Source organism: Gorilla gorilla, chromosome 1, assembly GCF_029281585.2.
Source record: "Gorilla gorilla gorilla isolate KB3781 chromosome 1, NHGRI_mGorGor1-v2.1_pri, whole genome shotgun sequence".
NCBI classification, from domain to species: domain Eukaryota; kingdom Metazoa; phylum Chordata; class Mammalia; order Primates; family Hominidae; genus Gorilla; species Gorilla gorilla.
In genome coordinates this window covers 156987585-157002702 of record NC_073224.2, presented here as the reverse complement: position 1 = coordinate 157002702, position 15118 = coordinate 156987585, and the positions used below count along the sequence as shown (strand labels likewise).

The 15118-nt window shown below is 36.4% G+C and overlaps 1 long non-coding RNA gene across 1 annotated transcript in view; it reads left to right on the top strand.

Moving 5' to 3' along the window:
* Positions 1–11290, top strand: part of LOC134758481 (uncharacterized) — a 44916-nt gene extending 33626 nt beyond the window's left edge. The window contains exons 2-3 of the long non-coding RNA XR_010133693.1: positions 10428–10489; positions 11184–11290. This is a non-coding gene — a long non-coding RNA (uncharacterized lncRNA). The remainder of the gene's footprint in view (positions 1–10427; positions 10490–11183) is intronic.
* Positions 11291–15118: the final 3828 nt, after the last annotated feature.

Here is a 15118-nt window from a genome sequence, read left to right as displayed (position 1 = left end):
TGTAAGAATGTTCATTTATAGTACAGTAAAAAAGTAAGGAAGATTTACTAAGTGTTACTTGCCACACAAAGCTGCAACTACAGCAAACCAGGAGGAAAGGAGACTTCAATGTTTCTTCCAAATAGAACATGCTTTTCCAATTAAAAAAAAAATTCACCACCATAATCCAAGAACTTGTCACTTCATGTCGATCTTTTGTGAAAGTTTTCTGATTGGATTCCCTGAGTCTTGGAATTTCCTTCATGGGTTTTCACACTGCTGGAGTAACCATTATGAACATTGTGATGCACATGATATTCCTATGCCCTCAAATTGGCAGGGATCCACCATTGCCCAGGTTAGATCATTCAAAGTTTTTCGTCGAAGCATTCTAGCTATCTTCCAAACTTCCATCTCACAACTGATATGGCTGCCAGGAGAGGCAAAAACAAATTCTTCACAGGCAGTGAAATGCCTTCTAAGTGCATTGTGGCATGATGGTCAATCTCATTTCATTTATTTTCCTGGTCTACTGGCAACTGTGAGGCCAGGAAACATCTTTCATACTGTCTTTTTTACAGACACCAGGCACTCAAACAATCTTTTATTAATTGAATGAGAATTGTATCCCGTTCATTTGGGTATTGTGTAGATGCTGTCCTACATATTTTACCTTTAATATACAGTAGGTTTGATGAACAAACTAAAATATTTCAAATTTAATTACTCTGAGAAGCTACAATAATTAGGGACAAATGGAGAAACTGAGGGCTGATTCCACTCTCACTTAAGGCCACACTTATGATTGTGCGGGTGATACACTTCAAAACTCTAGAAGCCTCAGCTACATTATAGTGGATGTGAATAATGCCCCCTGCCCTCAGAAGGGTTTCAGGCAACACTTGCTGAGCCATACCTGGCAGCCATGCTGACCTTTACTAGCCTTGTAGATTTGGACAAGCTCTTTAACCTCCTAATTTATGAATAGGAGACAGTGTACTTCCTTAAAGGATTGTTGAGGATAAAATTATGTATTATTTCTTCCTAGCATTGTTTACAATTATGAATTTGGTTAGTGTCTAACACTGGAATATGTACCTTTCATGAATGTAGGGAGCATGTCTATTTTTGCTTATCACAAGAGTGCACTTTTTTGTAATGTGCCAGCTGTTGAAAAATATTTGTTAAGGAATGAATAAATGTCAATTAAGTTATGCAGAGTACCTGGCACATAACTGGAGCTAAGTAAATGTTGGTGCCTTCTTATCCCCCTTCTATTGTAATTAAACATAAAAAATTTCTAGGGAGATATCAACAGCATTAAAATTGTTTACCACTTAAATCTATCTATATGCTTCTTTAGCATTCTAAGAAAATAAGAATATAGGATTAAATATCTCAATGATCAAAACAAGAAGTGCTAAACCTTCAAAGCATTGTCTCTGGAATTGATTAGATCTGATTTTGCGACCATGCTCCTAGCGAAGTAACTGAGCAAGTCCGAATTCTTTTGTAATTAATAACACCTGTAGCCATTAGCTACCTTACAAGTTGATGTAAGAATAAATACAACATTTTGCCACTGTGGCAGAGGTTTCCAAATGTGGCTTCATAGAACTCCAAGGACTTGAAGCCAAGTGATATAAGCAACTATATCACCGATATTTTATTTTATTTACTTTTTTATTTTTATATTTATTTATTTATTTATTTATTTATTTATTTATTTATTTGAGACACAGTCTCTCCTGTGGCCCAGGCTGGAGTGCAGTGGTGTGATCTTGGCTCACTGTAAGCTCTGCCTCTTGGGTTCACGCCATTCTCCTGCCTCAGCCTCCTCAGTAGCTGGGACTGCAGGTGCCCACCACCACTCCAGGCTAGTTTTTTGTATTTTTTTAGTAGAGTTGGGGTTTCACCGTGTTAGCCAGGATGGTAGGATGGTGTCTATCTCCTGACCCTGTAATCCGCCCACCTTGGCCTCCCAAAGTGCTCGGATTACAGGCATGAGCCACCGCGCCCGGCCACCAATATTTTTAAAAGGCTTTTATGTTTCCCCACTTTATTAAAAAACAAAGCAAGGCAAAATACAACAGAAAAAAAACGTGAATAACATGCATTCATATAATTTTTATATATTTCCTCTTCAAAGTTTTTTTCTCCTTCAATCTTTGTTGCTTTTTATTACTTATCTACAATATATAAATTCTGGGATAGTAACTAATGTATGGTAAGATAATATATCTAGTTAATAAAATCAGATATATTGACCTCTCCTTTTACAGCATGATGACCTTAATGCTTTTCCATCACCTGAACAGGTTGAGAAGCATTGCTCTACCAAAATGAACCACGTGTTTATAATTGCAATTACCAATGCCCTTTATTTTGAATATACAACTAGCCAGGTTATTCAGAGAGTAAGCTCATGAAGATTATGATCAGGTTAAAGAGACAAACCATGTAATACACAAGATAAATACCCAACAGTAAAATCAGTGATATTAAATATGCCTGAGCTGCAGGGAATTCTATCAGAATTTAGCAAAATGAGATAGCATGGTAGGGCAGGGTAACCAGGAAAGCTTTGAAGTTTGCTAAGAAGTTAGAAGAGCAAGGGAAGGTAGTTCAGCTGAGGGGAACAACAAGACCCACCATTTTGAATTATCAAGGATCTTTTCAGCTTCTTAATGTTCGAAGGGCTTTTTCTTTCCCGGTTGTGTATTCTATTTATGTGAGATATTCAAGTTTTTGGTGTATGTAGATTTTTCCCTTCATTACTGTATAGTGCAAGTTTTGTGAAGGCAGTATCTTTTTTAAAATTTATTTTTCTCTCCTACAAGCTAACCTCATGTCTCAAAATAGTGACCAACTGATGATAAATCTAGAATTGTATGAAAGTTAAATCTCAGGCTTAAAAATGAAGATTATTGTTTGCAGTTCTGCTTTAAATATTTACCTGTGTAAGTTTAGACAAATTATCTAACTTCTATGAGCCTCAGTTTTTTAAATCTATACAATAAGGATAATAGAACCAACCTCATAAAATTATTGATGCACATAAAGTGCTTAGCAGTTTGGTACAAGGTAGATATTTTTTCATTATTTAAATGAAATTTTAAATGAGTGCATTAACAAATAGATGCATAAAATATATAGAAACTAATAATAAAAAGAATGACTACTTTATCCATTAAATGATAAAAATGACAAAACCTGGTAAAAATACTCAGTATATCTCCTAAAAAAGAAATCAGATGGCAAGAACTTCAACAATTACTCATATAAACAAGGCAGAGAAAAAGATATCAAAATAACCAATGTTAAATACATTTACTATGATTTTGTAAAATAATTTTACAAGACAAAAATATCATAGGAAAATAGCATTGACCTAGGGGATGGGGAGAAAAGCAGATCAGAAAATGTTGAGTAAGATAATAGAATAGGCAAAATGGTAGAATAATACTCAAGAGGGTTTTCAATTTCCCTTAGACAGGAGCGATAATGGAATTGCAAAGGCAAAGCATATGATGCTGGAGGTGGTAGAGAGCTGTCTTTTTCTTGCATTTATGGAGCAGCCAGTAAGTTTAGAGGCTATTTTGGAGTAAGCCCTAAGACTTAGACCAACTATGATGAATGAGACTGAATTGAGCAAACAGCTAAGGCTTAATGCTCACCATATTAATTCTTGGCTGGCGAAGCCAGGCTTTTAAAGATTTTAGATTTTTTTTTAAACTAGACTTTTGAAGAGATATGTAAGACCAAATGTGATTGAAATAAGTGTCTGTCAACAAAATTCAACACTGGAAATGTGTGAAGTTTTTAAGGATCACTGGAAAGGGTTATATCAGCGTACTCTCCTACCAACCCTTTCCCCTTCTTGCATTTTGGTTTAAATTAAATGGGAGTTACACAATGGGAAATCAATATTTTGTTGTTCCAAACACTGCATTCACCTTGGGGGCACAACATTCATGTAATTCTAGTGGGAAATACTTTTGAGGGGAGTTGAGAACAGCTAGAAAAATGTTGAGACTGATCAAAAAGAGTAACCTCCTAGTACAGTGTTGTCTTTCTAAGTGAAAGTCAAAAAATTCGAAAAACAGAGGCTCTTATTGAAACTGACACTATATGGCTTTAATTTATGTCTTAAGCCTGAGAGAATTTCTTCCTTAAAGCCATAAATGCACACAAGACTTATAAGAATGAAACATTTTAATAGGAAGCTGTATTCCAGTCTGCAGGTCAAATTCCAGGTGTTACCCAAAGTCATTGACTAATTCCCCTTCACCATCCCAGTGTGGTTATGCTTCCAGAGCTTCCCCAGGCATTGCTGAAAAACAAAGATATGTATAAAATAGGTTAGAGTATTCAGTTTCTAAAATAGCAATCAGGTCCAGGGATACCATCTTCAAATGGTTTAAATAATTCTGTTAAGGCATCCATTTCCAAAATATTTTTTATTTATTTGTTCATGTTTTCATTTTTTCAATCAATCCACAGTTATTTCTTGAGTGATTTCTATATCTTTATTACTATCATCAGACTATACCCAAAATTTCACACAGAAACACATTGCTTTGAATCCTGTTTAATTTTCAATAGCCCCCTCTGAAAATGAAATGTCTATGAAAGAGCATATTATTAGTACATACTTGCCATTCATAATAGCTTGTCCTGAGTGAGTAGGCAAAGAAGCAAAGCCTTTCTTTAAGCATTTATGCTCAACTATGACTGCATAGGATGGATTTTTGGATAAGATATTATGATTAGATGGTTGGATACCAAGAAGATTGCCAAATGTTATTATTTGTTCATGGGTGCTGAGATTCATGATTACTCCTAGGCTAGCTAAAGCCTCAATTTGCAAAGGTGAAACAAACAACTGAGAAACCCAACTCCTGTAGTTAGCTCTGTAAAACTACATAAAGAGAAGATGAAACATCAAGAGAGAGGTAGATGATCAACTGCCAATTACAAAATTGTTCACTTTAACATTTTACTTGGAGTTTGCTCCTATCAAGATCTTTAAGAATGAAAACTTGTGGAAAAAATAAGCAAAATCCTTCCTACATGTTATTTCATTTAGATCCTGTAATATCTCGATGAGGTTGGTACCAGTACTAGATCCATGGAAATTTAATGATGAAGACCTGAACTCCAAGTACTTAAAACTTGATCAAACTTCCAACTTTCTATCTATCACTGGATTCCAAAGGCTCTATGGGCAAAGTACACTACAAGCCAAGGCACACATTTTATTTATGGCTCAAGTATCTGCCCCATATCTGTGCTTAGCATACTGTGTGGGGGCTGAGCTGAGTCATATAACGTTCTTGAAGACCCATCTCCCTTTTACAAGGACTGGTCTTAATGCTGCCTTGAAAATTCTGCCCCATATGTTCTTTACTTGACTTCATCTAGTTTCTATTTTTGATACATGGGTGGGAAGTGATTCCAAATCCTAACGTCTGACCTGGCCACATAAGCCATGACAAATATAGAAGTGGAAAACAAAAGAGGTTATAAGGACCTGTTATAATTACCTCATCTCATAAAAATCTTCCCACATCAGCATAGCAGTGTGTATTTTAAGAATTCTAATTTGTCTTTGTTTTCTTATCAGGGATCCTTCTTCATAGGCTGGGGGTGTATACAAAAAGGATAATGGCATTAAACCAGCAAGGAAGTGTTGCTCTCCAGGATAGAATGTACGATTAGTAGATGAGAAACTGAGACTCATGGAGGTAAAAATAGCTTGGCTTCAGTTACACAACTAACCAGTTATTGGTACCATAGACCCTGGTTTGACTGAGCCCAAAGCCTCACTCTTTGCACTATAAAACTTTATAGAAAGGGCTTAGTGGCTACTCTTTGCTAATTTTAAGGGTGAATTTCTAAAGTCTCTTAAGGATAGCATAATGAGATTATTCCATAGCATATGTTAATCTATAGCATTGCTCCACATTCTAGAATGTAGATAATCATAATAGTAATCTGTATAACCTCCAATGTTCAGTACTCATATAATGTACCAGTTATTCAAGTAGCAGCATTACATGAACTATTTTATTTTAATCCTGGAGGTGAAATATTATTACCTCCCACCATGTCTTAAAGAACACTGAAGTTCAGAGAAAAGAAATAACATATTTAAAGTCCTTTAAGTGTTAGGCCCTGGACTGATTCCTGTTCAGGAGCTCTCCTGCATTAATTAGGCACTTTTTAGCCAGTTTGACACACCCCTCTAGTTGATCAGCAGTTTATATGACATTAAAACGCTTTCAAAAATTCCAAAAAGACTAAAGATCTAAATTACCAAAGACCAAAAAGATCTAAATTATCAAAATTTCTACAAAATTTAGTAAAAGCAAGAGGAGGCAATCTAATAATCAGACTTCCAATTATATACACAAAGCTCATTTCAAGAAAAATAGAAGAGCAAACTTCAAATAGTATTCTACTAATATGGTGTGGCTGTGTGTCCCCACCCATATCTCATGTCGAATTGTAATTCCAAGTTGTTGGGGAGGGACCTGGTGAGAGGTGATTGGAGCATGGGGCCAGATTTCCCCCTTGCTGTTTTTGTGACAGTGAGTTCTCATGAAATCTGGTTGTTTAATAGTGTGTAGCACTTCCCCCTTCTCTTTCTCTCTCTCTCCTGTCACCATGTGAAGATGTGCTTGCTTCCCCTTTGCCTTTCTGTCATGACTGTAAGTTTTCTGAAGCCTCCTTAGCCATGCTTCCTGTATAGCCTGTGAAAATTTTAGTCAATTAAACCTCCTTTCTTCATAAATTACCGAGTCTCAGGTAGCTCTTTATAGCAGTGTGAGAATGGACTGATATATCTGCTATTTGTCACTAGAATATTGGGCACTGTACTATACATGGGAGAAACAGTGGTGAACAAAGTAAATAATTTCATGAGGTTTTCTGTCAGTGAGATTCAGTGTACACATGTGAAAGACATAAGAATTATGTAACATACCATAGTAATTAAGAAGAATGAAATATATCTGTAAGTATCAACATGCATAAATTTCAAAAATATGTTGTTTACAACAGAAATGGTATAATATTTCTGTAAATGAAAAACATACACAGTGCAATACTACATTATTATTAATGTAGTTTGTGTGTGTGTGTTTAAGTATTAAGAATGAATTTTAAGTATGTAAATCAAACTCATGATAGTGTTTCTCTTACATCAGTGCTGCAAGCAAATAGGACTAGGAATAGAGATCAAAGTAGCCTCCACACAGAAGAAAACACTGGAAGGAAATGAAATTAAATGTTAATTAATTCTAGCTTGTGGATCATTTTGTTATAGTCTTTGTGATGGTTAATTTTAGGTATTAAGGTGACTGGATTAAGCGATACCTAGATAGCCAGTAAAGCATTATCTCTGGGTGTGTCTCTAAAGGTGTTTCCAGAAGATATTGGCATTTGAATCAGTGGACTGATTAAGGAAGATCCACCTGTACCTGAAGTGAACAGACACCTGCCAATCAGCTGAGGGCCTAGATAGAACAAAAAGGCAGAGAAAATGTGGATTTGTACTCTTTCGCCTTTCTTCTTCTGCCCTTGGATATCAGAAATTCAGGTTCTCTGACCTTTGGACTACAGGACTTAAAACAGTGGCCTTCTGCAGTTCCCAGGCCTTTGGTCTCTGACTGAGAATTGTACCATGCCTTTCCCTGGTTCTGAGACCTCTGGACTTGGACTGAGCCAGACTACCAGCCTATGGTGGGACTTGTCAGCCTCCAAAATTGCATGAGTCAATTCTCCTATCAACAGTCATCCCTTGGTATATGTGGAAGTTTAGGGTCAGCCCTGCATAACTCATATACATATATATATATATATAAAACATTGGCCTTTTCTATACAAGGGTTTCATATCCTGTGAACACTGCATTTTCTTATCTATTTATTTATTTATTGATAGTCTTGCTCTGTTGCCCAGGCAGCAGCCTTGAACTCCTGGGCTCAAATGATCCTCCTGCCTCAGCCTCCAGATTAGCTGGGACTACAGATGTGTAGTCCCAGCTAAAAATAAAATAATTTCATGTTTTTATTTTTTTGGTGGGGGAGTCTTGCTATATTTCTCAGGCCGGTCTTGAACTCCTGGCCTCAAGTGATCCTCCTGCCTCAGCCTCCCAAGTACCTGAGATTACAGGCATGAACAGATACTGTATTTTTGACCTGCTTTTGGTTGGAAAAAAAATTGTGTATATGGACCAGTGCAGTTCAAACCTATGTTGCTCAAGGGTCTATTACGTGTGTATGTGTGCGTGTGTGTGTGTATCTCTTTCTGTCTCATTTTATCTCTGTTTCTCATCTGTCTTTGGATAATGCTAACACCATCTTCTTTATCCTTCTGTGTGTGAGTAAATTTTTCCTATTAAATAAATTAGAAAAACGCAGAGTGGAAACACATAACAGTCAGTTTAGGGAAATCTCTGTGGTAAAAGTGATGCTTAATTTAGAACTTACAGGACGATAGTAATTTTCTGAGTATAGAAAAAGGAAGTGTGTTACAGATAAATGACTAGCATGTTCAAAAACCTGGAATGAGAATGATCTCGGTTTGTTTAGAGAATTTCCCCTTCTCTGAATTGCTCTTATACCCCAGATTAGGCTCCAAAATTGAACTAATGGTAGAAGAGAGACAGCAGTAACTTGGCTTGGGAATTCAAGCAGGGAATTAGCTGGAATTCCTAGGAAGATGTCTACTGGGGGCTTAAGAAGCCTGGGAGTGCTTGCCACATGGCCCTGTACTTGGCCACATTCACTACTGAACACCAGTTCAACACAGGGTTCTCTCTGCTGGATGTTACAGGCAAAAACATCAACTGTGAGTAAGAGGCAAGATTTGGGCTATATTCCAGCTGATGTTAACACTACAGCATTTTCTCGACTGTCAGATTTAGGCTGGCAGTATTTCAAGGAATGCTTCTTTCTATACCTAAATACAATTTTGCTGATTCACAGGCAAAAGGATGTGTACATTAGGTAATTGTTTTATATTTTCTGTTTCTTTTTGGAATCTTTCCTTCCATTCACAAATGATGATAAGGGATGTAACTCCCCACAGGACCCTGATTCTTCTTTGCAAAATAATGAATCTGCATTGATAGCTGCCTGGGATCAAGGATGTAGTTTTTGACCTTGAGACAGATCCAAATTTTTGGGTTCACATTCTAGTGCTAACACCCCCATGTTATAATTCCATTTTTTCAAACTGATTCATATAACTTGAGTGGAGAATGCTTGCTAAGATTTTGAGAAGCGGTTTATAAAAGGGATGGGTATTCAATGTCTTGTAAAATTACTGATTTAAAGAAAAGTCTAATTGCTACAGAGATATTATTAAGACTTAGGAAATCAGTTTTATAGATTTGATATGACCAGCCAGAATCACTTTCCAAAAAAGCAAATTGATAGATTCATTGGTTATTTTTTCCTGGTCTAAGCCAGTAAATATTTTTCTGAGATTTAAAGGTTCACTCCCACTCTTTTATATCATAAGGTATTATATGAATATCAATGGAACTTTGGATTGAGTTCAAAGGCACGTTCCCAGGAATGAGCCAAATTTACACTAAAAGCAAGGATTTATGCACTTTTTAAATGCCTTAGCAGTACTCAAGAACATTTGAGAGTGGTCATTGTTCCTAGAATGTCCTGTCATGTAGTGAAGTTTAAAGGACAGTAAGCTCTTTGAACACATAGTATTGTGTAAATGGCACGATGAAAGACAGAAGTTAGCCCAAAAATCTGAACTCTGCCACCTCTGGACTTTTTGTCTGCAGTGACTGAAAAGTTCCTAAAACTGAGTCAGCAGAGCGTCTTCACTTAATAGCTGACCATTTCTTAAATATCTCACCAGAAAGTATGTTGTATGGTTGTTGCTGCCAAGAGATCAGAAGTTCCTATCATTCTTGGTATTATAGCTCAAAAAAAGGGACAAAAGATAAGTGTTATTAAATCCTTCAGAGCTCTACATATTTTCCTAGGTTAAAATTTGTCACTGTAATTTCACTCATTTCTGGTTAAAACATTGAAATATTATACATATCTAAATCATCTTATATTTCTCTTGAGCTCTAGAAAAACATGGTCATCCAGATACTGTAGGAAGGCAGGGAAGAGTGGCTCAACTAAGGGATATGGAGCTAGACTGCTTGGATTTTAATCCTGCTGACATCTTTTAATAGCTATGTGACTTTGGGAAAGTTACTAAAGCTCTCAAGATTCTTAGTTCTTTACCTATGAAGTAAGGATAATAATAATAATATGTCCTCTTTATCATGTTGTTATGATGATTAAATTATAGTTGAGCTTTAAATGCTGTGGGTTTGAACTGTGTGGGTCCAGTTATATGTGTATTTTCTTCTACCTTGAGACAGTAAGCCCAACCCCTCCTCTCTTCCTCCTCCTCCTCAGCCTCAACATGAAGATGATGAAAATGGAGACCTTCATCGTGATCCACTTCTAATTAATGAATAGTAAGTATATTTTCTCTACATTGACAACATTTTTTCTCTTACTTTATTGTAAGAATACAATATACGATATATATTGCCATGCAAAATATGTGTTAATTGACTATATTATATTATTGATAGGACTTCTTGAGAACAGTATGCTATCAGTGGTTAAGTTTTGAGGGAGTCAAAAGTTATATGTGGATTTTTCAGCTGCATAGGGGTCAGTTCTCTTAACCCTGTATTGTTCAAGGGTCAGCTATAGTTACTATTTGCAAAGTACTTAAAACATTGAGCAGGTAGTAATACAAGTGTTTGATTTATAACCTTACCTTGGATATCTCATTGATATCTGTATATATCTTTACATCTATATATCCAAAATTTACTGCATTGTGTTCCCCTCAAATTGGTCTTTCTCCTGTTATTTATGGCTCTAAATGACACCTTCACTCCTTAACCTGGTTGCTTAAGTAACACCTCTGATGCCTCGTTTCCTCTCAACTTTTCACCCTTATGTTCTTTTAAAATGTGACTTTGTTTTTCCTCTATCAAGAGGTAGAGTCTATTTCCCTTTCCCTAAATCTTGGCAGGCTCTGTAACTTGCTTAATATAGAGAATAAGGCAGAAGTGGCATTGTATGACTTCTCAGCTTAGACTTTAAGAGGCCTGAAATTGTGCATTTTAATTCTCTTTGAAACATGTCACCATGTAGGGAGGCTTGGGCCGAACTGGGTGATCAGACATCATACACAGAGAAGGAGCAAGAGAGAGATTACACAGAGGAGGAACAAAGTGCGCAGCGGACAGCCAGTGCCAAGACCTCAGACACGTGAGTAGTGGAGTCATGTTGCATTTTCTGGCCTTGGTCAAACTGTCCCAGCTGACACCAGGGAAGCAAAAATGGGAGGATTCCTTTCAACCATGGATGAATTCTTGATCCACAAACTTGTGAGTGATAAAAATAAATTTTATTGTGGGATTAAACCACTAAGTTTTTGATAGTGTTTATAGGTAACTAAAATAATCACAAAGTGCTCTCTATTATAACCTTTGAGTATCTCTTAAAATTATCTACCTGTTTTCATCTCTGCCATCCCCAAGATTATACCATCTCTCTCTCATAGGTTATTGCAACGTATCTCAACTAGTATTCTGATTTCTTGTTTTGTTCTTCATTAATCTATTCCTATTACACAATGAGGTGATTTAAAAAAATTAAAAAATAACTATGTTACTTTTCCTGTTAAAATACTTATTAAAATACCTATACTTAAAATTAAAAAACAATTATGCTACTTTTCCTATTAAAATACTTATGAGGTACCCATAGTCCCAAGTGTGCCTCATAAAAGCCTTCATAATCTGGCTCCTTATTATATCTTCAGGGTTTTTTGTTTGCTTGTTTGTTTTTACCTTTTTCTTTGTACTCTATGCTTTAACCAGGAAGAAGTTCTTAAAAATGTTAGAACCTGTTCTGTAAATGAAATCTTGCTCATCATTCAGTTCTCAGCTCAGAAGTTGCTTTCTCCAGGAAAACACTCCTCATTAGGGAAAACTGACTAGAAGCCCCTTCTGTTTCAGCCCGTACCTCCGTGAGATTACACTTATTAGGATATCCTTCCCCTTCCACATGGAACTTTGTTTATTTGCCACTTTCTTACTTGATCCTGATAAATTTGAGAGCAACTCTTATTCATGGTTGTAGCCAGTGACTACTAATGAATGGACAGCTAGAAAAGTTCAGTAAACGTTTGTTGAATGAATCAGTGAATAATATTGTGCCACTTTTCAGATGATGTAATGTTTTTTCCACAATAATAGAAAAAAATAGCCGTCGATTCTTTTTTAAAACTTGATGGTATGTGTTTGCAAAGAGAGGAAGAGGAGGGTGACAACAGGACCAATCTAAGTTTTCCAGTCTCAGTTCACCCCTGAACTTTGACATGGGAGGTGAACCAGTCTGAGCGTGCCCTGCCTCCTCACTGTTAAATTGGCTGTAATAAGCCAGTAATCTCTTGTGTACTGCAGAACATGTGGATATTGCAGCAAGTTAAACTCAAGATGTCAGCAGGACTGTGTTCCTTTCTGGGGTGTGCATGGGAGAATCCATTTCCTTGCCTTTTTCAGTTTCTACAGGGCACACACTTTGTTTGGCTTGCAGCCTGTTTCTTCCATCTTCTCATTCAATAATGTTGCAACTCACTGATTATTCTTCTATATCACATCTCCCTCCTTGATTGCAACCAAGAAATGTTCTCTGTTTTAAGGATTCATGTGACTAGATGGGCACACCTAGATAATCCAGAATAATTTCCCCACCCCTGAATCCCCCATATTTACTAAACAGTTTACATTCATTTTCTATTGCTGCCATAACAAATTACCACAACTTTAGTGGTTTAAAGCTACAAATTTGATATCTTATACTTTCATAGGTCAGAAGTCTGACATGGATCTCACGAGGCTAACCTCAAGAGGCTAACAGGGTTGCATTTCTCTCCGGAGGCTCTAAGGGAGAATCTGTTTCCTTACCTTTCCCAGCAGATAGAAGTCTCCCACGTTTCTTGGCTCATGACCCCTTTCCTCCATCTTCAAAGCCAGCAACATCACATCTCCCTGACCTCACTTACACAGTCATTGCAGGCGTTTACCATTCCCAGATGGGGAAGGTTTCTCTGATCTTCAAGACTCATGTGATTAGATTGGGCTCATCTGGATAACCTAGGCTAATCTTATCTTGATGTCTTGCGGGCGTAGTAACATCTGCAAAATCCCTTTTGCCATGTAGGGTGACATGTTCACAGGTTCCCCAGATTAGGATGTAAACATTTTGGGGAGTCCATTATTCTGCCTACTAGAGGTATTCTTTCTATTTTCTATGTTACTGCAGGCAGTAGTTTTTCTGTTTGTCTAGTATACAGCTCAGGTTCCCCTTTCCATAGCTTCCAATACCAATTGCCTTGCTGTCCTTCCAGACTCTACTAAAAATCTTCTCAAGGTCCTTTGGGCTCCTACCAGTCACCTGTTGCCAAAGTCATTGTCACCAGATGATTTAGGTTTCTATTACAGCATCTACTGGCTATAAACCAAAGATGCACGCACACACACACACACACACACAATCTACCAAATGGATTTAAGTGCTTAAAGAAAACAAAATGATTTAAAGAAAATACAGAAGAGTTTATAATCTTTTGATCTAGAAGCCATAAAGGAAATGCTTAATCATTTCAGTGAATAACATTTCACAAGTCTGTAGAGCAAAGGCAGTTAGAGAGAAGAGAAAACAGAAGAGAGTCTAGGAGAAAATGTTTGCTTGATGGATCCCAAATAATAAATTAAGAATTATATATTGTATTTTATAAATTATCATGTGAGGACAGAGGTCAGAGAAAAATAGAAATGTTTAAGAAAGTTACAAAAGTTGGTCAACATTAATACTTGTTAGTAAAACGCTAATTAAAGCAACATTTTAATTGGGACCCATCAGGTTAGGGACATTTTTTTAAAAAATCAATAAACATCTGATTTTTAGGAGACCTGGGAGGAATGGATACCTTCTGTTACTGGTGGTAAGAAAGTATATTGCTACAACTTTTTGGAATTAATTAGAAAATGTTAGAATAGTAATATTCTTTGACCAAGAGTTTCACCAAAGACATGTAACACAGCGTCGCATAGTTGCATAAGCATGCACACAAATGTAAGTGATTGCTCACACAAGAATGCTCACTGGCAGTGACAACTTCCTCTCTATAACACAGAAATGATTGAAACAGCTTCAATGTCTAACAATCTGAAAATTGTTATATTCATTACAATAAATCCACACAATGGTGTAGTCTGTAGCAATAGAAATTTGGGTGGACCTAGATGTAATGACTGAATGTTTCTATGACATTATTGAATGAAAAAGCTAGTTTCATATTATTACTACTACTGACACTATTCCCACTACTATATTCACTAGATAAAATTTAGTGAGGATTATTTGTTTGGCACTTCCCTACATATGTGTCAACTTTGCTTAATCCTTATAACCACCCAGGTGATAGACATTATTACTGTCTTTATACTACTGAAGAGGAAACCAAACACCAAAGAATTTAAATAAGTTGTCAGGATCACATGACTAGTAGATTTGGAGCTGGGATTGAATCCAGGTAATCTGACTACAAAACACACACTTTTTAGTCACCATAGTATTTATTCATTAACACATCAACTACTTCCACGTGTCAGGTACTCTTCTCAGTGATAGAACATAGTAGTAAATACACCAGACCAAAAAAAATCTGCCTAGATGAATCTCATACTCTAGTGAGAACATGACAACAAAAACATAAAATATATGTTATTTATAAGGTGATAAAAACTCTGAAAACAGATAAGCCATGAGCAAGGATAGGCAGGAAATAGGTATAGGAGAGGAAGTTTCAGTTTTAATAGAGTAATTAGGAAATGTCTTAATAAAAGGAAATGTTTGGATAAGGCCTAAGAGAGGTAAGGAACTAAGCCTCAGAAATATTTTGAGGAAAAACATTCCAGAAAGAGAGTAAACAGCAAATGCAAAGTATAGACATGTATAGGTATGAACTCATGGAAAGTCAAAACAAAGCAAAAATATATATATTTGGCATTAGTTAT